At 53.8% G+C, this 27,848-nt stretch overlaps 1 protein-coding gene across 1 annotated transcript in view; it reads left to right on the forward strand.

Moving 5' to 3' along the window:
• The window catches only part of CRISPLD2 (cysteine rich secretory protein LCCL domain containing 2), a 156,407-nt gene that overhangs the window by 118,162 nt on the left and 10,397 nt on the right, over nt 1–27,848 (forward strand). The window contains exons 18-19 of the mRNA XM_064383365.1: nt 454–4,150; nt 4,504–4,603. The gene's annotated coding sequence lies outside the window, so the exon portion shown is untranslated. The remainder of the gene's footprint in view (nt 1–453; nt 4,151–4,503; nt 4,604–27,848) is intronic.

Here is a 27,848-nt window from a genome sequence, read left to right on the forward strand (position 1 = left end):
GACTGTTTGGCTTTCTGCAGTTTACAAACAGCAGGCTGAGGGGCCCCTCCCGACAGGTGGCTGGGACCCCTGTGTGTGATCATATGCGTGAGGGCGGTTCAGGGCTGGGGGATGCCATCCAGTGTCACCTGAAGTCCACATGTAGAGCCTGGGGCCCACGTCCACGCTTCTCCAGCCATGGATGCTGGCCTTGGGAAACGCCCTGTAGGGCCAGCTGCCCACCCCCCCCACCACCCCCACCACCCCCACCACCCCACCACCCCACCCCCCCACCCCCGCCACCACCCCCGCCACCACCCCACCCCCCCACCACCCCACCACCCCTACCACCACCCCACCACCCCCACCACCCCCCAACCTCTGGAGGCGTGTGGCAGGTGGGAGGCGTCAGTGAGAGACTGGAGGGGCTGGAGGAGGTGAGTCGCATCCACTTCCCGAATTCCCTCTCTGCAGGGCCGCAGGGGCCAAGCTGCATCCTGTGTCCCCAACTGAAGAAGGGAATTAAATAACAACAATAATAGTAAAGAGAAAACCTTATCATTTGCAGTTGCTATATAACAAGGTAAATTTTGCTACTGTGTTGTGTGCTGTTTAATAGAAAACCTAACCCCCAGCTCTGCTTAAAATTCACTAACTCCCTGTAAAACCTACCGTCTCTATTCTCCCCACTTCTCAGCAAAGTTCCCAGGCATCTCAAGACTCCTGTTTCTCTTGCTGACCAGCTGCAAGGTCACAGGGCAAGATAATACCCAAAGAGTGCACAATGTGTTTCTCAAAATGTTATTTTTCAAATGTAACGTACATCACAAGACATGTTACAAATTAACGAACCGTTCTTTGTTCTGACTTCTGTAAACCTGTTAGCTGCTGCATCCTGGGAGTATGAATGGACCCGATTTTCTTTCTCTGTCCAGAGCTCAGACTTGCTGAGTGGGTGGCCACCTTCATCTCATCCGCCTGTGTCACCCACGGGTCTCTCCAGTCTCCTGGATACTCGGTAACACAACCCCACCCTCGGGTCTCAGCGCTGGCCACTCCTGCCTTTGCCGGGCCTGGTGCCACCCCTGTGCCCACTGCCTGCGGGGTCCTGGAGCCCGCCTATCCCTGCACCTCTGTGCACAGTCCTTTTACTGAGCACTCCCTAAATTGTCCCACCTCGAGTGTGCCTGCGAGGCCTGCTTTGCCTTCAGCTCCCAAACTGTGTCCACTTTTAGGAGGGACTTCCTGGAATGTGCTTCCAAAAGGTCCTATGTGGTGAGGGGCTAAGCATGAAATCAGGGCAAGGGCGTGAGTACAGAAGGCAGGCGGACCCGACTCACCCCAACTCCCGTGACCTGGACCTCTCTGGGTCTGCGTTCTCCCCCTAGTAAGATGGGAGATGCATCGCTGTGCAGACAACGGGGATTCCTGGGCCAGACCTTCCTTTTGACGTGAGCACACCCGCCCTGCAACCCAGCTGGACCAGGGCGACCTTCTCCCCACCCCACCCACACCTCAGCAGACACATTTCCCCGTCTGCCCTCGGGCTGAGTGACACACACCGGCTGAGCCAGGGATGGGTGACATGCAGGACACGTTGGCATGTTTTTCCAACATATTCTCCGCCTGACTCATTCAGCAGGAGACGCTCACATGAGCTGCCCGCCCAGGAGGCCCTCGGGCACCGTGGACCCGACACACAAACAGGTCCTCTCTCCTTCCAGAAGCTTCTGGAACCCTTTGTGCTTCGGATTCGTCCACCCTTCCTCCAGATGCTAGGCATCTCTGTCCTCTCCTCTCCTGCTGACCCCACCATTTGGATGGTGCCTGTCACCCTAACTCTCTGCACACCCCAGGTTCCTCCCCAGCCCCATCCCTCGGCCCTCCTTTTTGTATGAATTACCAGCTGGTCCTCCCGGTTCTGCCTTGGCCACTGAAATGTTTTGTTTGTAGGGTTTTTAAAATAATGTATTTAGGTGAAATCATATAATATAAAAATAACCATTTTAAAATGATAAATTAATTGCTATTTAGTACTTTTTTCATTTTTTTTTTTTTTTCTGAGATGGAGCCTCCCTCTGTCACCCAGGCTGGAGTACAGTGGTGCCATCTCGGCTCACTGCAGCCTCAACCTCCTAGGCTCAAGCAGTCCTCCCTCCTCAGCCTCCTAAGTAGCTTGGACTACAGATGCATGCCACTATGCTCGGCTAATGTTTTGTAGAGACAGGGTTTTGCCGTGGGTCCCTGGCTGGTCTTGAACTCCTGGGATCAAGACATTCGCCTGCCCTGACCCCCCAAAGCACTGGGATTACAGGCATGAGCCACTGCACGCAGCAGCATTTAGTACATTTACGATGTTGTAAAACCGCCACCCCCATCTAGCTCCAAAACATTTCCCTCACTCCGCGGTGAAACCCTGGACCCGGTAAGCAGCTTCTCTTCATTTCTGCCTCCCCCAGCCCCGGCAGCCTTGTCTGCTTTCTGTCTCTGCGGACTGGCCTGACCTGGACGTTCCAGCTCAGTGGCATCCCGCAGTCTGTGGGCTCGTGTCTGGCTTCTTTCACTTAGCACCGTGCCTTCAGGGTCCATCCTCACTGTATAGCCTGGATCAGTGTTTCATCTCCTCTTTTCTTTTTTTGAGACCGAGTCTCACACTGTCACCCAGGCTGGAGTGCAACTGTGCCATCTCAGCTCACCGCAACCTCTGCCTCCTGGATTCAAGCAACTCTCCTGCCTCAGCCCCGTGAGTAGCTGGAATTCCAGGCACCCACCACCTCACCCAGCTAATTTTTGTATTTTTAGTAGAGATGAGGTTTCACCATTTTGGCCAGGCTGGTCTCAAACTCCCGACCTCAGGTGATCCGCCTGCCTTGGCCTTCCAAAGTCCTGGGATTACAGATGTGAGTCACCGTGCCTGGCCTAAAGCTAGTCTTACAAGGGCCAGCCTGTGTCTGGCTCCCTCTCTTAGCTCCCTCGCTCTGAGGAAGCCAGAGCCATGTCATAAGGACGCTCAGGCAGCCTGTGGAGAGGCCCACGTGGAAGGCAGCTGAGACCTCCCACCAAGACGCATGCAGACACAGCAGTCGTGGGAGGGCCCCCCCTGGAAGCGGGTCCTCCGGTTGTGATCCAGTTCTCAGGCCAGCATCTTGACCCCAGGAAACCCAAGCCAGAACTGGCCTCACCAAGCCATTCCCAAATACCTGGTCCACAGAGACCACGAGAGGCAGTAAGTGTTATGAGTCAGTTTGGGGTGATATGTTACACAGCCACTGATAACTAATACACCCACCCCGCCCACTCTTGCCACAGCGGCTGGAACGATCCCTTCAAAGATCCCTCCCCCTTCTACCAGAAATCCTTCGTGGCTCATGTGGTTTCTGGAACAAAATCCAGCATTCTCGTTCTGACGCACACGGCCGCAACCTGACCCTCCGGGCTTGTCTTTATCTCCTTCAGACGCACACACCCCAGCTGGAAATTCCTGGAAGGAATTTTCAAGTTCCTCTAATCACGTCCTGTGTGTCAGTCTGGCCTGGAATGCTGCTTTCTACCTTTCATCGATTCCTATTTATTCTTCAAATAAATCCCTCCTCAAGGAAGTTCTTCCCGGCTCTGCTCTGCGGTCCTGACCTCCAGTCCTGCCCTCCCACTTTCACAGCGCCACGCGGATTTCCACCTTGGATCAATCATCACACTCAGCTACGGTGGCTCTTGACCAGTGTGGGGGTGGTGTTGGCAATGTGGTGGGGGATGGTTGTCACAGTGTCACAGTAATACTGAACAGAGAAGAGCTGTGCCACGTCCACGCCAGCGGCCCCTGCTGTCGAGTCGTGTTCTCAGTGGGCTAGGCCAGGCCAGGGTTTGCACAGCACATTTCTGCAGGGGCTACAGAGGTCCTGAAAGGAATCACAGGCTGGGTGGAGGACAGGGAGCAGGGAGCCCTTCTCATGTGAAGATCTGCTGGTTCGAGTTTATAAAATGCAATGCTTGTCCACTCTAGGGGACTAGGGCTCCTTGAAGAAAAGGCTGACTCCAGGGCTGGAGCAGGACAGGAGAGAGCCGGGAACATCTTGTTGCCCCAGAAAGAAAGTTTTCAAAGAATAATGGGGACATGTCAAAAAGAAGCCAGCCCGCCCCAATCTGGAACGATTTGAACTTCAAAATAAATATGGTAAGGAATTATAACCCACTGAATAAAATAAGATCCTTGCATCCAGCCTGACACAAACAAATGAAAGAATAAACAAATGAGAAAGAAGGGAAAGTTCTCTTTTAAAGAAAGTTCCTCTTTAACAACTAATGTATCTTCCAACTAACAAATACATCAGTGATACGGTTTTGCTGTGTCCCCATGCAAATCTCATGTTGAACTGTAATTCCCAGTGTTGGGGGAGGCACCTGGTGGGCAGCGATTGGACCTTGGGGGCAGATCTCCTCCTTGCTGTTCTTGTGAGAGTGAGTTCTCACGAGATCTGATGGTTTAAAAGTGTGTGGCACGTCCCCTCACTCTCTGTTTCTCTCCAGCCACCATGTAAAGAAGGTGCTTGCTTCCTCTTCCCCTTCCGCCATGATTGTAAGTTTCCTGAGGCCTCCCAGCCATGCTTCCTGTTAAGTCTGCAGAACCGTGAGTCAACTAAACCTCTTTTCTTCATAAATTACCCAGTCTCAGCTTGTTCTTTATAGCAGTGTGAGGACGGACTAATACAGTTAGGGATGATGGATTCAGGTCATCCAAGCATGCTAACAACTAGTGATTTTTTTTTTTTTTCGAGACAGGGTTTCGTTCCTGGCTGAAGTGTCATGGTGCCATGACACCTCACTACAGCCTTGATTTCCTGGGCTCAAGTGGTCCTCCCACCTCAGCCTCCCAAGTAGCTGGAACTACAGGTGCATGCCACCATACCAGCTAATTTTTTTTTTTTATAAAAGGGGTTTTATAAAAAAAACCACCATGGTGCCCGGGCTGGTCTCAAATTCCTGGACTCAAGCAATCTGCCTGCCTCAGCCTCCCAAAGTGCTGGGATTACAGTCATGAGCCACCATGCCTGGCTGACAATTTTTTGAGTGACGGGAAATTTATAGTCTCAAAATATTTCCCCACAGATTATTTATTATTTACAACGGGGGAAATAGTGACTTTTCAGTGGACGAACCTCACAGATACACACTTAAGTGAAAGAAACTGACGTCATCACAATTGGAACCAGCCAACCCCATGGGCCTGCTGATGCAATGCTCTGAGGAGGACATAACCCCATTTCTGTGCTATTCCTAATTCAAATGTGTAGCCCAAGTCTCAGTGAGAGACAGGCTCAAAGCAAGGACATTCTACTAAAGAACTTTTTCATATGCTATGAAAATGTGAGCATCGTGGAAGACAGAAGAGAGTGGGGTGGAACGTGTGGGCCAAGAACCGAAGGAGGCTGAAAAGACGGAAACTAGATGCAGTGTGTGAGCCTGGCTCTGATTTTAGACTCAAAAAGGAAAGGAAAATACAGCTATAGGACTTTATTGGGACGGTCAATGACTTATAAGCACGAACCAGATTAGATTATGAACTAAAACAAGAACGGACAAGATAATGCAGTTGCGGCAACGTGATTTCCTGAGTTTGGTGATTCTGTGTGGTTATGTTAAGGGAACATCCCTGTTTTCAGAAATTGTTCACTGAAGGATTTATAGGTAAGAGGCTGCTGGCCAAGGAGGGACTTGGCCTCTCTCCAGGGACTGTGTCTTCTCAGAGCCGACTGCCGTTCACTCAGGAAGCTGTCCTCCAGCCCAGAGAGGCCCAGGGCAGGTCTCCTGCCTGTTGCCTGCTCAGCTGTGCTCTGTGTCCCAACAGCGGCTTTTCATTCGAGACTCGGCTATTTAAAAGAAGGCCTGGTGCCCTGCTCTGGCCTATTTTTAGCCGCCATAGCGCCCCTGCCATCTGTGAGGGATTTTCCTCCACACTCACCTCTCGTTATCAAGAAGCAGGTGGGGTCCGAGTGTGGTGGCTCATGCCTATAATCCCAGCACTTTGGGAGGCCAAGGCAGGTTGATCACTCAAGGTCAGAAGTTCAAAACCAGCCTGGCCAACATGGCAAAACCCCATCTCCACTAAAAATACAAAAATTAGCCGGGCGTGGTGACACACACCTGTAATCCCAGCTACTCAGGAGGCTGAGGAAGGAGAATCGCTTGAATCCAGGAGGCGGAGGTTGCAGTGAGCCAAGATGGTGCCATTGCACTCCAGCCTGGGTGATGGGGCGAGACTCTGTCTCAAAAATAAATAAAAAGAAGCAGGCGGGGGCCAGGCTGCATGGCCAAGCCTGGGAGACTCTGTCTTAGTCACACTCTTATCCCACCCCAGCCCACCTGGGTCAGAAGGGAGTGTGGCTAATTTAACGCTGTGGACACCCCCAAAACCAACCAGGAAGAAGCCTCACACCTCGGAGCCTGGCTGCCCAGCAGGATTCAGAATGACGCTGGGGCTGCTCGGGCAGTTCTGGCCATTTGAGGTTCCACAGGCCCAGCAGGCTGGGCCCCGGCATCAGCACACATTTACAAAGAGGGAAATTGAGGCTCCCAGGGCTCTTCCCGTGCCCAAAGCTAAGAGAAGTAGCAGGTATTTCCCTCTCCTTCCATATACAGAATAAAGTTGTCAGGATGCTTCTCCTGGCTGGGCACAATGGCACAGTGCCTGTGGGCCCAGCTCCTCGGGGACTGAGGTGGGATGTTCACTTGAGCAGGTGAGGTCGAGGCTGGGCAACAGAGCAAGACCCTGCTTTTCCTTCCCAAAGCTGGGGACAGAAGTTCAAGACCAGCCTGGCCGACATGGCAGTACCCCATCTCCACTACAAATACAAAAATTAGCCGGGCATACATCGTGTGTGCTGTGGATGGCGTTGGTGATCCACAGAGGTCCCCAGGGATCTCTCAGTGCTGTTGTTCCCGTGGCCAGCAGCTGCAACACTCCTTCCAGGACTGCCTTCGGGCCACAGCAGACACCTGGCCGAAGTGTCCCCGGGCGACTCTGTGGTTGCCGAGTCAGAGGCCCAGCTCCCTCGCCTGAGGCCTGCCTCCGGCTTGGCTGCCTGCGAATCAGGCTGGGGCCAGGCTGGAGCTGAAATGGGCCCCTTGCCAGGCTTCCTCTAGCCCGACCCTGCCCTGCTTCTGCACCCAAAGCCCGCTGAGCTGGGGCACTGCACGGTGCCTGCACACGGATCCTCACCTGGGACTGGGCCTCTGGGGCCTCCCACCTGAGACAGGGATTGGGACTCTCCCCACTGTGCCTTGCACTATGGCACATAAAGGGCAGCCCTGATTTCCTCAATCACTCAGTGGACACTGACTGAGCACCGACCATGTGCCAGCCGGGACTCAATTTCCCTCTTTGTAAATGTGTGCTGATGCCGGGGCCCAGCCTGCTGGGCCTGTGGAGCCTCAAATGGCCAGAACTGCCCGAGCAGCCCCAGCGTCATTCTGAATCCTGCTGGGCAGCCAGGCTCCGAGGTGTGAGGCTTCTTCCTGGTTGGTTTTGGGGGTGTCCACAGCGTAAAATTAGCCTGGCAGTGCTGTGGCTGTGTGCCTTTTTCTGTGTGGTTTTGTCTGTGACTGTGTGTGTCTCTGTGTGGTTTTGTCTGTGTGTGTGTGTGTGTCTCTGTGTGGTTTTGTCTGTGTGTGTGTGTGTCTCTGTGTGGTTTTGTCTGTGTGTGTGTGTGTGTCTCTGTGTGCTTTTGTCTATGTGTGTGTGTCTGTGTGGTTTTGTCTGTGTGTGTGTGTCTCTGTATGGTTTTGTCTGTGTGTGTGTGTGTCTCTGTATGGTTTTGTCTGTGTGTGTGTCTGTGTGGTTTTGTCTGTGTGTGTGTGTGTGTCTCTGTGTGGTTTTGTCTGTATGTGTGACCGCGTCCCTGGGTGGTTTTGTCTGTGTGTGTATGTCTTTGTGTGGTTTTGTCTCTGTGTGTGTGCGTCTTTGTGGTTTTTATCTGTGTGTGTGTGTCTCTGTGTGCTTTTGTCTGTATGTGTGACCGTGTCTCTGTGTGGTTTTTCTGTGTGTGTGTGTCTGTGCGTGGTTTTGTTTGTGTGTGTGTGTCTCTGTGTGGTTTTGTCTGTGTGAGTGTGTGTGTGTCTGTGTGTGGTTTTGTTTGTATGTGTGTGTCTCTGTGTGGTTTTGTCTGTGTGAGTGTGTGTCTGTGTGTGGTTTTGTCTGTGTGTGTGTGTGTCTCTGTGTGGTTTTGTCTGTGTGAGTGTGTGTGTGTCTGTGTGTGGTTTTGTCTGTGTGTGTGTGTCTCTGTGTGGTTTTGTCTGTGTGTGTGTGTGTGTCTCTGTGTGCTTTTGTCTGTGTGTGTGTGTCTCTGTGTGGTTTTGTCTGTGTGTGTGTGTCTGTGTGGTTTTGTCTGTGTGTGTGTGTGTCTCTGTGTGGTTTTGTCTGTATGTGTGACCGCGTCCCTGGGTGGTTTTGTCTGTGTGTGTATGTCTCTGTGTGGTTTTGTCTCTGTGTGTGTGCGTCTTTGTGGTTTTTATCTGTGTGTGTGTGTGTCTCTGTGTGCTTTTGTCTGTATGTGTGACCGTGCCTCTGTGTGGTTTTTCTGTGTGTGTGTGTCTGTGTGTGGTTTTGTTTGTGTGTGTGTGTCTCTGTGGTTTTGTCTGTGTGAGTGTGTGTGTGTCTGTGTGTGGTTTTGTTTGTATGTGTGTGTCTCTGTGTGGTTTTGTCTGTGTGAGTGTGTGTCTGTGTGTGGTTTTGTCTGTGTGTGTGTGTCTCTGTGTGGTTTTGTCTGTGTGAGTGTGTGTGTCTCTGTGTGGTTTTGTCTGTGTGTTCGTGTGTGCCCAAGTGCCTCTCTGTGTGTATCTCTGTGTGTGTGGTGGGGTGTGCCTCTCTCTGATATTTCTGCAGGGGAGGAGCAGGTGTCAGGGCACATAGGTGGTGAGTCTCAGACGTGGGGTCTGAGCCTGAGTCTGCCTGACCCATCTTCCACGCCAGCGGGCACCAGTACAAGGTGGACCGTGGCCTGAGTGGACCGTGCCTCAGGTTGGCCCCAGGGACAAGCCCTGCTCACAGCAGCCTCGAGGCATGGTGAGTGTCACGGAGGGAGGTGAAATCCACTGACAGTGCAGGGGGGACAGCCGACGAGATCCCTCCCTCTGACCTTCCGCCAGGGAGGCCGGGCTTTCTCCAGGTGTTCTGAGCTGATTAGGCAGGTGGGAGGGAGGTGTGGGGTCAGCCAGTGAGGTTGGAAGTAAATCTCCTCCCGAGCAACACAGCTCTTGGAAAGCACAGAGCCCTGTGCAAAGGACAGTTGCGGGGACACCCCCGGTCAAAGGAAGCGCCTGGGAGGGAAAGGCGGTGGGGGTGCAGAACAGGGATGGCAGGTCAGGGGGGCTGTTTCCAACCCTGCTCTGCTTCCTGACCTGTGGTCTGGGGCACCTTCAGAAATCTCTTAAACCTGGAAATGCAGAGATGCTCATTGTGTGCATCGATTAGGTTATTGCATTAAATGGAGTCAGCAGCACAGGCAAGCCACCGTCTTCCTTGGGACAGGACACGCGTCCTGAGCTCTCCACCAGGCTGTGCCCCTGAGAAAGGACGTGCGAAGCCTCCCCACGGGGCCTGCTGAGCCCTTAGTTTTTATCTGATGCTTGCCGAAAGAGTTCTGTGAGACTTAAGGTAGATTCTTATGACACTCTGGCCACACATAAAAAGGAAAACAAAGTGGAATGGATGGATTCCAGAATATCCTACACATCTTCACTTTCAGAGTCCGACTCTCTGAATCAGTCCTTAACTCAGAGTGACCCAGGTCCCTGTGTTCTCTGTTCTGCTGTTTCTACTCAAATACAAAAATGAGCCGGGCGTGGTAGCAGGTGCCTGTAATCCCAGCTGCTTGGAGGCTGAGGCAGGAGACTCCCTTGAACCCAAGAGGCAGAGGTGGCAGTGAGCCGAGATCACACCACTGCACTCCAGCCTGGGCAACAAGAGCGAAACTCCATCTCAAAAAAAAAAAAAAAAAAAGAAGTGGGCAGAACATGTGCAAAAGACCTGTGGCTGCAGGAAATGTCATCTTTTCCAGCAACTGTGAGGAAGCCAGCGTGGCTGGGACACAAAGCACAGAGGAGGATAAGATAGAGCTGGAGAGGTCAGAGGCCAGCTCATTTACAGCTTTGGGGGCAGGCTTGCGAGCCTGGCCCTCATCCTGGGAGCCATGGGGAGCCATGGAGGGTTTGCAGGGCAGCCGCGACGTGATCAGGGCAGTGCCCTCTGGTGGCCTTTTAGGGAATGGCATTCAACATACGTGGGCAGCTCCAGGCTGCAGATACTGCTCCCCAACAGGTCCTGGGCTTGGTTCTAAGCCTTCCTTGCAGTCCTTCAGATATTGCCCGCCCATTAATGCTGGGTGGACACCACTCACAAAAGGCAATAACAAAGTCTCCAGCTGGCAGGAGGCATCTGAGATGGCACACCACCAAGTCATGCTCTCCAGGAGACACAAGACAGACAGGCCAGCACTGCATGGAGCAGACCCAGACAGCACGAGGTTGGGCTAGCGTGGCTTTTCTCCAAAGGGTGCCTGGCCTGGGCCTGACCTCAGAGGTTGAGCAAGGGAAGAGGGTGGAATCCTGATCCCCTTAATCTTCGTGCAGGGCTGGTGAATCTCAGGCCTCCAATGAGGCTATGTGTGGTTCACCACTCAGGCAGCCACCCAGCCAATGGGCAGAGAGGCCGTGAGATCGATGCCCCAGCATCCTCATCCGGGAAGGGAGATCAACTCCACCAGCCCGACAACGGGGGCCCCACGGCCAGGGCCTCCTGCACATGCCTGTGGCCTGATTCTGCTGGAGACTGCATCGCAGGTCACAGGCCCGTTATCAGCCGTGGCTGGGGGACTTCCCAAAGTACAGTCTGCCAGCAAAAGACCGCCATCAGCTGTTTTCTTCATTTCAGACAAGATGAATGAGCCACTCAACCTTTTCTGGAAAGAGACAAGAGAAGGAATTTTTCCTCCTTCAGTAAAATGCTCTCAGACACATGCCCAGTGTCACAGTGCAAAAGGGTCAGGAAGCCGAGTCTGGCTGTCATCCAAAAGCCCCATTTCCCTTCCACATTGCTGGCGTCTTTTGTCCTTCCAGAGAGCCCCGGCGCTGAGCTGCACATATGAGCCTAGAGATGCCTGGAGAGGGCTGTCCCATGAACGGACTGCCGCTTGCTGGCTGCCGGCTTGATGTCCAGAGGCAGAGGATGTTATGAAATAGCTCCGCAAGTTTCTTTTGGGGGCCTCCAGCGCCGTCAGCACCTCATCTCCTGTCACAGCCAGGCCCTGAAATGAGGCTTCTTGCTCAGGGAAGAGCACGGGGACAGAGGAATCCACACTCAGCTTTGATCATGAAAATAGACTTTTAAGGGTTTATTTTTTAAATCTTTGATGAGCCAGTGGTCTTGAAAGCCAGGCTTTCCTGGAATCCCCAGAGCCACACCTGAGCTGACCATGGTGGAAATCAGACAGGGGACACGTGCAAGATGGGGCCCTGAGGACAGAAAGGTGCTGTTGAGCAAGGACGCGGCTGTGAGAGGGACACAGGGCAGGTGACGGAGGTGACCGTTTTGCTAGGGCCCCACCGGGTAAGGAGATGGAGACGGCGAAAGCAAACAGAACCACACAAACAACAGAGACCCTGCTCTGGGGCTGCGGAACAACCGGGCCCTTTTGTACAGGAGCCTGCCAGGTTTTGAACTTCAAGCAGGTCTGTCGGGGAAGAAAAGGTCTGTGGGGGAAGAAATTTCCAGTCCCATGGAAATTTCCTAGTAGGGTTTATTTTGAAGCAAAGGTTTGGCAGACGTGATCCAGTCTCCTTGGCTAGACAGGGCCTCTTTGAAAAGAGTCAAAACAGCAGAAAGATGGGAAATGGTCCTAGAACGAGCTGGTTTTAGCGCAATCTTCTTCTTCCAGCCCAGGCCTCCCTTGGGGTACAGAATTCAACTCAGCTCACCTGTGGCCGGATGAGTCCGGCGAGTCAGCGCGCTCCAATTCCCTACACCTGTGCCTGCTACCTGACGAGGGAAAATGAACTTTGCAGGTGGGCTGAACATTAGCCTTGCGATGGGGATTAGGTCCAGGTGGACCTAATCGAGTAGCACGCGTCCTTAATCAGAGACCTTTCCAAGCTGTGGTCAGAGGGGGCTGTGACCACCGAAGCAGCAGCTGAGGCTCCACGTTGCCGGCCCTGAAGGTGCAGGAAGAGGCTGGGAGCCGCGGGATGCCAGTGACCTCTGGACGCTGGAAAAGGCAGGGAAATAGTTTCTCCCCAGAGCCCCCAGAAGGAACCGGCCCTGTCGACCTTGACCTAAGCCCAGTGAGACCCAGGCTGGGTTTCTGACCTGTAGAACGGTAAATGACGGATGTGGTTTAAGCTGCTAAGTCCGTGGCGTTTGTTACAGAAGCCGTGGAAAAGCCACTCCTCACCTTTCTTGACCACGCCTATGCGGCAATTCCTGGGATGTGATTCCTAATCCTCGTGACCACTGTGAGACTGGGCCTGGGATCCCCAATTTACAGGCGGGGAAACTGAGGCTCTGTGAGATGAACTGACACCCCTCGGGGACCTGAGCAGGGACGGGAACTCCAGACTCACTCCAAGCTGCCTGGGCCTCCGGCTGCCTACAGGTGAGGTGTGCGCCGAGCTGCCTCTCAGGGGAGAGGCCTGGGGCTTGGTGATCGCCTGTGCGTGCAGTGCCAGCGCACAGCAGGGGTACAAGAAATGTCAGTCTTCTTGCCCATTTTCCCAGATATCCGGTGTCGCAGCTCCAGTCTGGCCGCTAATTGGTTGACGGTTTCCTTCTGATTGCCACTACAAAACTATTACAAATCAACCCTGGCTGGGCGTGGGGCCTCATGCTGTAATCCCAGCACTTTGGGAGGCCAAGGCAGGAAGACTGCTTGAGGCTAGGAGTCCGAGACCAGCCTGGGCAACATAGCGAGAGTCCATCTCTACAAAGACAGGGTTTTAAAATGTGCAGGGTAGGGTGGTGCTCACCTGTGGTCCCAGCTACTTGGGAGGCTGAGGTGGAAAAATTGCTTTAGCCAGGGAGGTCAAGGCTGCAGTGAGCCGAGATGGTGTCACTGCACTCCAGCCTGGGCGACAGAGCAAGACTCTGTCTTAAAATAAAATCAGCACTGGGTTCCCACGGGCAAAACCTACCTACCTGCCCTTCCCTGTGCCCTCTTAGCAAAAGGCTAAGAGGCTCTCATTGGCAGGAGTGTGCTTGGGCCACTCAGGTCGGCCCTGACTGATCATTGTGTGACCTCAGCTCAGTCCACACACCTCCCTGGAAAATGCGTTGTTTGGGTTGTCAGAGCTCCCATGGGTCCCTGCAGCACCAGCCACCTGGGAGCCACTGCGGTCCCTGCCTGGGCACTGGAGATCACGTCGGGCTGGCGGCTGCTGCATGTCAGCACCTGCGGCCTGGCAGGTGCCCTGGAGCCTCTAATCAAGGCCAAACCCGCCTGCACTCTGCTTCCAAAAGGCAAAGATGCAGATTGCTCTTGCCGTGAATTCGTGCTCTTCCTCCTCTGTTGGTTGGCACATTTCCTGGACTCTGGGCTCCCTCCCCAGGGAGCTTTGGTACTGGCCTGGTCCTAAAGCTCTGTGTTCCGGTCTGGCTTGGCCAATCTCAGGGCAGCCGCTCCTTGGAAAAGAAATGTGGAGCCTACGGCTGCCAGGAAAAGTGGAATGACCCAGGGGTCCCCAGCGGCACTCCCAGCCCAGGAGGGAGTGGCTCCTTGCCTCCGTCTGTCTCACACTTTGCTGGCAGCCATGATGCTGACCCACTCTAGCAGGTGGAATTGTGCCCCCTGGAAGACAGGTTTAAGTCCTAACCCCTGAAACCCGTGAACGTGACCCTATTTGGAAATCGAGTCTTTGCAAATGTAATTAGTTAAGATGAGGTCATACTGGGGTAGGCTGGAGCTTAATCCAGTGACTGGTGTCCTATAAGCAGAAGGAAACTGGGCCGGGTGCACGGGGTCACACCTGGAATCCCAGCACTTTGGGAGTCTAAGGTGGGGGGATCGCTTGAGGCCAGGAGTTCCACACCAGCCTGGCCAACTTGGTGAAACCCCATCTCTACTAAAACTACAAAAATTAGCCAGGTGTGATGGTGCACACCTGTAATCCCAGCTGCTTGGGAGGCTGAGGAAGGAGAATCACTTGAACCTGGGAGACAGAGGTTGCAGTGAGCTGAGATCACCCCACTGCACTCCAGGAAGAGGGAAATTGGCTGGATGTGGTGGCCCACACCGGTAATGCCAGCACTTTGGGAGGCTGAGGTGGGCAGATTGCTTGATGCCAGGAGTTCGAAATCAGCCTGGCCAACATGGTGAAACCCTGTCTTTACTAAAAATACAAAAATTATCTGGGCATGGTGGCGCAAGCCTGTAATTCTAGTTACTCAGGAGGCTGAGACACGAGAATCGCTTAAACCCGGGAGGCAGAGTTTGCAGTGAGCTGAGATCATGCCACTGTACTCCAACCTGGGTGACAGAGAGAGACTCCATCTCAAATTTGAAAAGGGAAATTTAGACACAAACATGGGGAGAAGGCCATGTGAGATGGAGGCAGGGTTGCAGTGACATGTCTGCAGGCCAGAAAACGCCAAGGATCGCTGGCAGTGAGCAGGAGCTTACTGAGGGATGCCCGATTTTCTTGTGTCTTACTGATATCCGATTCTTGTGTCTCAGACTCCTGAGGAGAGATCCTCAAGCCTGGCATCGCGGGGGTGGCAGTGTTGTGGTCCCTGGAGCTGCCCAGTGGAGGTGGGGACCGCGATAGCACAGCCCTGGTGCAATCCTGCATGGGACCGCTGCACGCTTAGCAGGGAGGCTGTGTGGTCAGCTAACGGAGTGGGAGGACCCGGCTCTGATGCAGACACATTCTCTTCGCTGTCACCATTGCCCAGTAGTCGATGCTTTGAGGAAACACAAGAACATCAGATGTCCCTGGACAAATCCCAATTCAAGAACTGGCCTGTATTCACAGATTATGACCTTCCTTGTTGCGGGCTAAGCTGTCCTTTTTTGGAAGGACCGTGGTCAGGGACGGCTTCAGGTCTCTATCTGCTGATCATTCTCAAAAGCTTCCTCTGAACTTTTATGAAATTCAAAAGCCTGCAGACATGGGCTTTGAGGTCAAGAGAACTGGATTCTGGGTCAGGTTCTGCCTCAAAGGCCAGGTGTGTGACTCTGGGTGAGGGGTTATGCCCTTAGGGTCTTCCAATCCCCCTGTAGTTTGGAGTGAGGGTCACTCTTGGCCAGTTGCCACATTCCATATGAACTGGTTCCACTTCCTTGCTATTCCCTCCTCCCCTCTCCCTATCCTCTGAGCCTATCAGCATGGGTGGGGTGCCCCAGCCTGCATTTGATACTACAGAATAAATAAGTAAATAGAAAGAAAAGTCCTTATTTACACTTGCCCTCCAGAAGCTCAAAAACCCCTTCGGGGACTTGGCTGCTGAAGAAGAGTTCCTTACCTTTCCCGGTGGTCCTGGGTCAAGCAGGACTCCATGGGTGTCAGTGACAGAAACTCAAAACAGGAAGTTTCAGCCCCAGGGCCATGCTGGGGGCCACGAAGGCTGAAACCGGGACCTCAGTGCTGAGAACACACATTCTCATCATCTGTTCCTGTCTTGGCTGCTCTGCAGGGGCCTCATTTTCTCCCCAAGTGGGCAGATTTTTCTCCCAGCAGTGGGAAATATGATACAGGCACCTGGCTTAGGTCTGCTTACCTTGGTGAAAAAGTTCTGAATAGGCCTCTCTCCCCCTGTTTCAGAATAGAAACACCCAGGGAAGGACTCTGATTGGCTGGGTGTAGTCACGTGCCTAGCCCTGGGACCTATTACGGTGGCCACTGGGTAGGAGCCCTATCATTGGCCAGGCCTGGGTCAGATGCACGTCCAGGGGTGGGGCCCTGTGATTGGCAGCTCTGCCAGCATAACGTGACTAGAATAAGATTAGCTCCTGGAAGGCTGGGAAGGAAGTGGGGTGGTCCCAGCCTCCCTTCTCTTTGCTGTCTGATAGCAGCCCAAGGGTCCCTGGACTGGATGTCAGGGCCATGAGATCTTGGACTCCTGGTCATGGGTTCCTCGCACATCTGTTAGCCTCTGGACATATTTTCAAGTGAACTTTTACTTGGAAGACCAACCTGAGTTGCTCTGGTTGAGGCAGAAAGGGACAGAAAGGAGAAGGGGAGGGCTCAGAGTCCCCTCCCTCCCACCCCCATCCAGGAGCCTCCCCAGGCTGAGAGGTATAGGGATGGCATGTCCCATGTTACAGATGGGGAAACTGAGGTACCGATGGCAGCTGTTGCCCAGGGCCCCCTGCAAGGACAGGAAGGAGCCCAGTTTACAGCCACAGCTTACGCCACCCAGTTCTACTAGGTGCATGGAAGCAGGTCAGCCTCCTCCTTGCCCAGACATTGGAACGTGTCCTTTGAATTCCCAGTAAAAGGGAGAGGTCCACAAGGAATTTTCAAGCTCAAATGAGGGTGGTTCACTCTGGCTCCATAACCTGCTGCGTGGCCAGCTTGGGAAGGGACGCTGCAGCCCAGCGGGCTGGCGGGTGACTTTGGCCTGGGCAACATGGTCCTTTTTGAGCCTCAGCCCTGTTGAAACAGAAGCAGGCTCTGGGCCTGAGGTTGTGCCTGCAGGACTCAGTGAGCCCAATGGCTTGGCCCAGCCTGGGATGTGCAGCTACCAAAAGCCACAGAGGCCTCCCCACCCAGGTGACCTCCTCTGCTCCGCGCAGACCACACTCCTGCACTGTTGTCTGTTGGCAGCACCCGCTCAGTGCCCCCTCCCAGGGAGGGCTCAGGTCAGACCAGGTATGGCCACCCTGGCCCTCCATGGAACACCCCAGGCACACACCCGCTGCCGGGAAGGCCCTGCGGGAACATGTGTGGGGACATCTGCAGAGCTACCCGGGGCCAGGATGGCACCACCCAGCCATGCCCATGAGACCTGAAGCCACCTTCACACCCTCAGAGCCGGTATCCCAGAAGAGGACACTGAGGTCCCGGGAGGGGAAATTCCTTCCGCTGACAGTCCCTGCTATTTGACACCCACAATGACAGAGAGACAAGGCCCATCCTGCAGGCATGGCAGGAGGTGCAGTGTATTTGGGGTGAAAGGAGTGTGGGGCTCCTGGAGTGGAGTGCTGGGGTGACTCAGGGCAGGGGGGCATTGGAGGCCAGTGCAAAGGCTGTGGGCCACCCTGGGATAGGTGCCCAAACATCGTGGGGGTGGGTCCCTGGAGCTGCCCACTGGAGGTGGGAACCACGACTGTGCAGCCCTGGTGCCGTCCTGCATGGGACCCTCACACACTTAGCGAGGAGGCTGTGTCGTCAGCTGACGGAGGGGTGGGACCCGGCTCTGATGAAGACACATTCTGGAACTTCGTCAAGTCCCTTCCTCACTGCAGGTGTCAGTTTCCCTGTCTGCAGTGCAGAAGGTTGGACTCTAGCTGTTTCTCTTCAGGTGTTCCTTGGGGCATCCACCCTTCACATGCGGCACCCAAAACGGATGACAGCTACAGGGCGCTGAGTGGTGGCTCCTAAATATGTCCCCAGTCTAATTTCCAGAACCTGTGTTTATGCAATACGGCAAAAGACGGGATTACTTTAAACATCCCAAGAGGAGGAGCTGGCTCTGTGTTATCCAGATAGGGTCTGAACGCAGTCATCTGTCTCCTTATAAGAAAGCAGAAGGAAGAGTTTGGGGAGACACGCAGAAAGGAGGGGGGTGAAACCAGAGGCTGCGTTTGGAACATGCAGCCCCAAGGCACAGAATGCAAAGGGTTATCGCCACCACCAGAAGCTGGAGGGGCAAGAAGGGGTCCCCGGAGGGAGCGTAGCCCCGCCGATAACTTGGTGTCAGACCTCTGGCTTCCGGGACGTGGGAGAGGAAAGTTCTGTTGTCTAAGTCACGCGGTTTGTGGTACTTTGTTACAGCAGCCACAGGAAACGAATACAGTGGCTGAACGTGGGTGCAAAACGCCACATCCTCCATCTGCTTTGTGGAGTCTGGTAATGGCCATCATAGAGCAAAGGCTCTGAGAAGTCCTGCAGGGAAGTAAACGTTCCATTTTCCCAAGATTGTTCAATCGTGAAAGCCCCCATTTCCATGCAGCCTTTAGCTTCCCATGGAAGACACTTTGGGGAATGTTGGACTGGCAAATCCTGAAGTCCTCTACATTGAAAACTCGGAGGCTTTGACATTGGGTAGCCAACTCATAAAATAGAAACTTCTGAGCATAATCAGAGGCTTTTTTTATTTTTTTTGAGACAGAATCACTCCGTCGCCCAGGCTGGAGTGCAATGATGTGATCTTGGCTCACTGCAACCTGCGCCTCCTGGGTTCAAGCAGTTCCCTACTTCAGCCTCCCGAGTAGCTGGGACTACAGGCACTTGCCACCATGCCTGACTAATTTTTATATTTTTAGTGGAGACGGGGTTTCACCATCTTGGCCAGGCTGGTCTTGAACTCCTGACTTCGGGATCCACCCGCCTCGGCTTCCCAAAGTGTTGGGATTACAGGCGTGGGCCGCCACTCCCGGCTAAGGCTATTTTTCTAAATAGTCCAGATGCTTTCGTACATGTGGGGAAGCAAAAGCAGTTCGGGGAAGAACACACCTCTTCTTAACTGGACTTGAATGCCATTGAGCACACAGCAGCCTGACCCTGAGGGACTCAATGTGTGGACGCCAACTAGGCAGGACTCTTTTCTTAAACTGTGTTTCTAAAGGCTGAGTGAAAGGCTTTGCATTTCCAAGACCTCTGGCTGAGTGCCACATTGCCCTCCAGAGCCCGGGAGGCCGAAGCTGCTGTCAGCCACGATGGCACCACTGCACTCCAGCCTGGGCAACACAGGGAGATCCTGTCTCAGGGAAAAAACCAGAAACAAACAAAGCAAACATGCCTTCCAGAGGTCACACAGACTGAAACTTCCAGCAGCACAGAGCAGCAGTGTTCATTTCCCCGTGTCCGGGCCAACACTAGGCATTTTCGTAGTTTATATCTTTAAACGGTCTTGTATATTGGTACCACAAAGATAAACAAGAATGGATATCTGAGTTTCCATTCAGTCCTGCCCAGAGCAGCCTCTCCTGAGCCCATCACCGCCAACAGGACCAGTCAGCAGTGGCCTAAGGTCGGGCCAGACTTTCAGAGGAAACAGCAGGCCTCACTCAGATGTCACCTGAAATACTGAACTCTGAAAAAGAGACAATTCCATGGCACAGGCTCCTTCCCCGGGGGACGGCCACACTGAGACAAGGGGGTGAGATTTGGAGGCAGGAAGACCTGGATTTTGCTCTGTCTCAGCTCCTTCTAGCTGTGACCTTGGGAACTCACATGACCTCTTTGTGCCTCAGTTTCCCTATCTTGGAGGAGGGATAATGATCACCTCAACCTCTGAGCTGTGGTGAGGATTAAGATATTTTGTTAGCAGCAGTGAATCCGTATGGGTCTGCAGCAACTCACGGCTTGCCTCTTTGGAAGAAGGAATTTGGCGGAGGGGGACAGCTGAGAGGCCAAGTGTTGGAGCAGGAGTGAAGGTTCATTCAAAAGCTTTAGAGCAGAATGAAGTCCACTCGGAAGGAGGGCCAGTCAAGCCAGCGACGTTGAGAGACGCAAGTGCTCTGTTGAACCTCTGACTTGGGGTTTTGTAGGTTGGCATGGTTCTGGATTTTTCCTTGGGGTGGGCTGTTTGCATGTGCAGTGGCCTGTCAGCACTTAGAAGGGGCTGCAGCGCAGGGAGTTTGCTCACCTCAGGTGACTGGAGCCAGCGAGTGCTGCTCCTGGAGGAAGGACAGCTACCCACTCATTCAACACCACCATTTTGCCTCTGGTGTGCAGGCTCGAGCCCGCTGGCCCCACTCCTGATCTCTTACCAGCTTCCTGGTGTCTTCCAGATGGCCCTGCCCTCCCCTCCCCTCTCCTCTCCTCCCTTCCCCTCCCCCCTTTCTTCCTTTCTTCCTTCTTTTCTTTCTCTCTTTCTTTATTTTCTCTTTTCTTTTCTTTTCATTTTTGAGTCTCACCCTGTTGCCCAGCTGGAGTGCAGTGGCACGATCTTGGCTCACTGCAACCTCCACCTCCTGAGTTCAGGAGATTCTCATGCCTTAGCCTCCTGAATAGCTGGGATGACAGGCATGCACCACCATACCTGGATAATTTTTGTATTTTTGGTAGAGATGGGGTTTCACCATGTTGGCCAGGCTGGTCTCAAACCCCTGACCTCAGATGATCCTCCCGCCTCAGCCTAAGTGCTGGGATTACAGGTTGAGCCACCACACTCAGCCTCCAGATGTTTTTACCTCTTGGGAGCTTGCTTTTCCCCGGCGCCGGCCGCAGCCTATTATTATTTTAGAGAGACAGTTTAGCAACTGCGTGACCATCACCTGATGGCCGCCTGCTACTCCTAGAAGAGGGGGACTTCCTTACCTCGCTCATGTCTGCCTCGTAGAGACAGACAATTTCCTAACAATTTGCTCGTAGTGACAGGCTTTACGGATGTTACCCTAACATGAGCCAGGGTCGCAGACCGCTCAGGCTAGAGTCACAGACAAGCACAGTCCAGCCACTAAAAATGGTTGGAAAGGAATGTAGGGTTTGACGAGCATGTCCCTAGAACACTGAAAGGAATCCACTTCTTAACCCACAATTACGTTTCTTGAAATCCTGCTTCCTCTCATCCCTGCTCCTCCTGGATCCTGCACTGGTTCCAGAACCTTCCTTTAGTCGCCCGGAACTGCCCCCGACATCCAGCCCTCCTCTCTGCCTCTCTCCCTCGCCTCGCCTCCCCAGCCTTCGCTTTGCTTAGGGGAAGGAGCTTCCTCTATCCACTTCTGCTCGTTTTCTGGTGGCCTCATCTCGAATCGGATTCTCCGCCATAAAGGACAGCCTCCTCGCCCATGTCCTCCTTCCTCTCTAGGTCCTGTCTCCCGCTGCCCCTTCCCCAGCTCTGTCTGAGGTGGAACCATCCTGGGAAAGTCAGAGCTCCCTTGGAGAGCAGAGGAGGAGGAGGGAAAGCCAGGTGGCGGACACCAAGCACCCTCCCCGGCGGCAGCCCGTCCCCCGTGCGTCCCGTGTCTCACTGTCTGCCCTGTGGCCGGTCCCTCGGCCCAGTCATCCTCTCCTCTTCTGCTGGAGCCTTTTCTTGTCTTTAGAGCTTCGCCCGGGCTGGGCCTGTTCTTTCTCCCTCCCATTCTACCCAAGGAGAGGTGAGGAGGGATGAAGGATGCCCTCAGCTTTGTGGCCAGAACACTGCGGCGGCCCTAGCCTTGGGAGGGGTGGGCGTGGGCGGGTGGTCTTCGGTGGCTGCTCTTTCTCCAGTCCCTTCACCCCGTCGCTGAAGGACCTTAGTTAACCCCCAGCCTCAGCACTTTCAGTGTGTGTGTTCCAATCAAGCCCCACCGGAGGGTCCCCTTTTTCCCCACGGGTCCTCATCCTCCACGCTGGCGTTCCTCAGAGCCCCAGGATGCCAGGAGGTGTTGCCCACCCTCCCAGCCCACCCTTGCCCTGGCCTGCATCCTCACCCCTAGCACCTGGAGGTCGCTTTGTTGATGACACGGTGGGAGCAAGATTTGGGTGGGGCAGAGAGCAGAGGGGTGGGGCAGAGAGCAGAGGGGTGGGGCAGAGAGTAGAGGGGTGGGGCAGAGAGCAGAGGGGTGGGGCAGAGAGCAGGGGGTGGGGCAGAGAGCAGAGGGGTGGGGCAGAGAGCAGAGGGGTGGGGCAGAGAGCAGGGGGTGGGGCAGAGAGCAGAGGGGTGGGGCAGAGAGCAGAGGGGTGGGGCAGAGAGCAGGGGGTGGGGCAGAGAGCAGGGGGTGGGGCAGAGAGCAGAGGGGTGGGGCAGAGAGCAGGGGGTGGGGCAGAGAGCAGAGGGGTGGGGCAGAGAGCAGAGGGGTGGGGCAGAGAGCAGGGGGTGGGGCAGAGAGCAGAGGGGTGGGGCAGAGAGCAGAGGGGTGGGGTCAGCCTCAAGAGACAGGCTGAAGCTCTCAGAGCCCGGGCTTCCTGCCTGGAATGGGTGTGATGAGCTCTCCCCACTCCTCACAGGGCGCAGTGGGATCTGGAGCCCTTCAGTGCGCTTCAGGTGTGGGGCTGACGAGCAGGTCATCACGAATTCCCTCACCCTGTTCCGGCACTGGCTTGCTGTTGATTCACTGCACCACGCCAGGAGGCGATACCACGGGGGCCCTGTCTGGAGGCAGGGACGGATGCAGCGCCTGTCAGCCACATGCCCGGGTTAGGGTTAGGGTTAGGGCAGGGACAGATGCCTGTCAGCTACATGCCCACACACCCGGGCCTTAAGTTCTGGTATGACGGTGCTGGCCTACGGACCTGGAGGATGGCAACGAACCCCGGCCGGGGTGACCACGGAGGCTCCCTTCGAGAGTGGAGTCTGAGCCGGGCCTGGAACAGCGAGTGAGAAGGAGCCATTCATTTTTTCATTCATGCAGTTAACAGGCATCTGTTCCAAGTCTGCAAAGTACAAATGCTTCACTGAGTGGAAAACAAGCACCCAAAAGGTGCTGTCCTGCGAGGTGTGGCCAGGAGAACAGAGGACATCTCTGACCTCTTTTTCAGGGGCAGGGCTGGCCCCCCCCCGGGGTGACAGAGCCAAGGGGCCTTGACCTCATCCATTAGGTGTGGTGTGGCCGCGTCGTGGGGGACAGGAAAGGCTAGAGCTCTGTGACTGCTGATAGGGACCGATCTCCCGTGTCGTGACGCACAGAACAGCGAAGTGAAGAAGAATGCTAGCCGCTATTAGTGCACAAACACACCAGAGTGCAGACGTGTGTGTATGCACGCATACACGCACCTGGCAGCTTGAACACACTCCGAGACTGTCTAGGCCCAGCATGGGTACCACCCACTCAAAACATGAAATTACTAGTTTTCAAATCAATAGAAGTAAAAAAACTCCAAAGAGCCTGACTTTATGGGGTCCAGGTTTTGAAGCTGAGCCTGCCTCGGTTTCCCTCACAGCTCCCACTCCCTGGCGCTTCTGTGAGGGGTCAGCGCATGAGGGGCAGCGGGCTGGGAGCTGGCAGAGCTAAGGGTTTGCCTGTTGGTAGCTGCTGTTGCTGCTGTTTCTGGTGTCACAGTCACTTTTCCTGCCCCCCACGCCTTTGAGTGATGGGAAAGAGCTGGGAAGCCACAACCCTCCGTGGGTCTGGGCACCTCCCATGTCTCCAAGGTTTCTCCCACTGCAACTAGGAAACAGCTTCAGAGACCTGACTTCAGGCTGGTTCCCAGCACGCCCACATACAACAGACTGCACCCACACACACACAGCCATGTACAATTCCATGTGCACACAACATATACAGAACCACACATGGATGCACACTGCACTTTCGTAATCACAAAGTGCCACACACAATTACATATACAATCACAGACACACAGTCACACAAACACACAATCATGCATGCAATCACACACGCATTCACACACAATTGCACACACATAATTGTGCAGTCACGCAGTCACATAAATCACACATTCACGCAAAATCATGCACAATCACACACAATGACACATATACAATCACACGATCATGTACACACAAGCACACAAACACAAAATCATGCACACAATCACAACTGCACCCAAAATCTCACAATCTCATCGCACAATCAGGCACATACAATCACGCACACAATCACGCACATGCACAATCATGTACACACACAGTCACAGACACACAATGCAACAAGCCCAGGAGAAGGGCACCGAGGGAGAATAGTGACATCTGGAAAAGGCTGTGGACAGGTTGACAGTGGTGCCTCCATGCCAGCTTTCTAGTTTCAATAATTGCCCAGGGGTTAGGCCAGGCACGGTGGCTCACACCTGTAATCCCAGCACTTTGGGAGGTCAAGGCGGGTGGATCAACTGAGGTCAGGAGTTCGAGACCAGCCTGGCCAACATGGTAAAATTCCATCTCAAAATACAAAAATTAGCTGGGTGTGGTGGTGCATGCCTATAATCCCAACTACTCGGGAGGCTGAGGTAGGAGAATCACTTGAAACCAGGAGGCGAAGGTTGCAGTGAGCCACAGTCGTGCCACTGCACTGCAGCTTGGGTGACAGAGTAAGACTCCATCTCAAAAAAACAACAACAAAAATGAGCTGAACATGGTGGTGCATGCCTATAGTCCCAGCTACTCAGGAGGCTGAGGCAGGAGAATCATTTGAACCTGGGAGGCAGAGGTTGCAGTGAGCTGAGATCACGCCACTGCACTCCAGCCTGGGCGACAGAGCAAGACACTATCTTAAAAAAATAATTACCCAGTGGTTAGATGAGACATTAGCGTTTGGGGACACTTGACATTTTGGACTGGATGATTAAAAAATGGGGGAATGCTGCATAAAGGGCACGTAGGAAATCTCTTCTATATTTGCAACTTTTTTGTAAGTCTGACATTATTTCAAAGTGAAAAGTCAAAAGCTTTTTTTCAGCTGGGTGTGGTGGCTCACACATGTAATCCCAGCACTTTGGGAGGCTGAGGCGGGCAGATCAAGGGGTCAGGGGTTCAAGACCAGCCTGGCCAATATGGTGAAACCCTGTCTCTACTAAAAATACAAAAATTAGCCGGGCATGGTGGCGCAGCCTGTAATCCCAGCTACTTGGGAGGCTGAGGTAGGAGAATTGCGTGAACCTGAGAGGCGGAGGTTGCAGTGAGCCGAGATCATGCCACTGCACTCCAGCCCAGGCAACAGAGTGAGACTCCGTCTCAAAAAAAAAAAAAAAAAGGAATGAAGTCTAGACATGCACTGCCACGTGGGTGGAACCTGAAAGCGTAATGCGGAGTGAAAGAAGCCAGACACAGAAGGACACATTTTGCAAGATTCCATTGAGATGAAATATCCATAACACGCAGATTCATAGAGAGTGGATGAGTGGCGGCAGGGCCCGGGGGAGTGGGGAGGAGGGGGAATAGGGACTGACCGCTAATGGGAATGATTCAAATGTTTTGGAACTAGATAGGACGGAGCTTGTACGAGATTGCAAATATATGACATTAAGTGCCTTGCTGGGTTTAAATTGACTTGTTGGGTTTAAATTACTTGCTCTTAAGTCATGTGAATTTTACCTCAGTGCATTATTTTTCTAATAGCGAAATGCTGTCCTGGGCGGGTGTGCACAGGCACAGCCCCCGGTGCCAGCCAGTTTGGCCAGAAGAATCGGGCCCCTGGGAAGCAGCAAATCTGAATTTCACGGTGAAATCTCCTGACTTATAGATCTTAGCAGCTGACTAAAGGTATTCTGTCAGCGCCATTGGAGGCAAGTGCAGGTCTCAGCTACCAGCTGGCAGTCTTAACCCAAGCTGACCTGGGGTGGAGCATCCGCGTGCTCGGTCCACGCACCCGGGAGACCGCCACCCCTCACCTCCTTGGGGTTTACTGGGAGAAGGGAGGACAGATGGAAAAGTCCCTCCAGGCAGAGAGAAAAGCTCCAGACAAACACCAAGATGTTGGTGGTTGTAAAAGACAAGAGCTTCAGCCTTTTAAAAGCCCACAGGCCTCCTGCCACTGAGAGCACGCTTTCTGGGGAGATCGTAAATGTTTACTCTGGCGGATCTCGTTATAAATGGACTTGGTTTTGTTTGGTTGGTTATGTTTTTGTTTGTTTTTTTTAAAAAACCCACAAAAAACTGCTAGACCATCCTAACTGCGAGCACCACGCTATCCCAAAAATACAAGTAAAGGGTAAACAAGACGAGCAGGGAGTGAGGCTTCCCGCCCTCTCCATGGGTCTGCCTCGCCGCCCGGCCCGGCTGCCAAGCCCCTACGCAGCCCATCCCATGATAGTTCCTATCGTTTCTTTTTTTTGAGATGGAGTTTCGGTCTTGTTACCCAGGCTGGAGTGCAATGGCACAATCGCAGATCACCGCAACCTCCACCTCCTGGTTTCAAGTAATTCCCCTGCCTCAACCTCCCGAGTAGCTGGGACTACAGGCATGCGCCACCACACCCAGCTAATTTTTGTATTTTTAGTAGAGACGGGGTTTCACCATGTTGACCAGGATGGTCTCCATCTCTTGACCTTGTGATCCACCCGCCTCAGCTTCCCAAAGTGCTGGGATTATAGGCATAAGCCACCACGCCCGGCCAGTCCTTATCATTTCTTGAGCACGTACTATGTGCCAAGCATCTTCTCACCCTTCAGGATTCGTTCTTGTTAATCCTCCCAGCAGCTGCATGAGGCAGAAGTTGTCATTTTACAGATGAGCAAACAGATGCCGAGGTGGGAGGTGACCTGCTCCGGGCCTCACAGCTGCTGAGTCTGGTGCTGGGATCCTGAATAGCCAGCAGATGACCAGATTTGGTGGTTTCTGGTTGCATTGAGCTTGAAAACCCTGTCCCCCTCCACTCAGGAATCCCCTACTGTTTCCAGTCCTGGGTCCCAGAGCTTTGATTCTCAACTTAGAGCGTGTTGTTAAAACACATATCACTGGGCGGCCGTCAGAGTTTCTGGTGGGAGAGGTCTGGGGCAGGGCTGAGAATTTCCATTTCTAAGAAGTTCCTGGTGATGCTGATGCTCCTGGTCCAGGGAGGGGAATGGGCTGAAAGCCACTGTTCTAAAGAAAACCAGCAAGTTCATTCACACTAAGGTGCAGGGGACTGATAACAGCCTCGGTACGAGCCTTCCTCCAGTTAGATGTGACGCTCTGGTGGGGCAGTCAGAGGCTGAGGGTGGGAAAGGAAGGGATGTTGCATTTTCTTTTTTGGTTTGGTCTTTTTCCAGAGTCTTGGTGTTGCCCAGGCTGGAGTGCAGTGGCATGGTGGCTCACTACAACCTCCGCCTTCTGGGTTCAAGCGATTCTCCTGCCTCAGCCTCCCAAGTATCTGGGAGTACAGGCATACACCACCACACCTGGCTAATTTTTGCATTTTTAGTAATGATGGGGTTTCACCATGTTGGCCAGGCTGGTCTTGAACTCCTGGCCTCAGGTGATCTGCTCACCTCTGTCTCCCAAAGTGCTGGGATTACAGGTATGAGCCATCATGTGAAGGGACGTGTTGAGGGAGGGAAACCCTCCCAGCTCCCACTCGTCACACCCAGAGCCCAGGGGAGGGGAGGGGGTGCAGGGAGAGTCCTGGCTGCTTATCTCTGGCCTGGCTGGAGCAGGGCCACTTGAACCACACATGTGTGTCTGTGTGGGGTTGCTCTGCCTGGCTATATAAAGCAAGAGCCCCTGCAGGTGCTGCTCTGACCCCAGGGACCCAGCCACAGTCCCACCCCTCCCTGCTTCTCTGGGGCGGCACACTGATTGGTCAGAACAGGGAGCTTCCTAGTGCTGGTGGCTGCAGGTGAGGGCTTCCCAAGCTCTCCATGGAGCTGGTCTATGGCCAGCCTTCCAGGCCACCCAACAAGCAAGTGTCCCCTGGTGCTGCAGATGGCGGGGCCTCACCCAACAGAGGCAAAGAAAGGCCATGCACAGACCCCTCCCAGCCTCTCACACCACCCCTCCACCCCTCCTCCGCTGACCTCAGCGTTCCCACCTGAGAAGCCCTCACAACACACCCAAGAGGGAAAGGTCTTTGAAGTCGCTTTTCTTAGAAAGCCACATTTTGCTTTGCTCCTACGCTTTGGGGGAACGGCTACCCCATCTCTTAAGAAACCCAGCGTAGTGTCTCTCCTGGTGACCTGCTGACCCTGTGTGTGGTGTTAACCCCTCAGCACCTTCTCCGAGCCTGGCAGGCAAAGCTGGATGAATTCTGCAGCTTAGAGCCCCAGCTTTCTGGGGTCTTAACCAGTTCTGACTCCACATTGACATTACAGAGACTAAAACTAGCTGCCCACAGAAGTGTACTGCAACAAACCCAGGCCTTCCCTGCCCC

Source organism: Aotus nancymaae, unplaced genomic scaffold (assembly GCF_030222135.1).
Source record: "Aotus nancymaae isolate 86718 unplaced genomic scaffold, 86718_ANA_hifiasm-v0.15.2.pri h1tg000030l, whole genome shotgun sequence".
Taxonomy (NCBI): Eukaryota; Metazoa; Chordata; class Mammalia; order Primates; family Aotidae; genus Aotus; species Aotus nancymaae.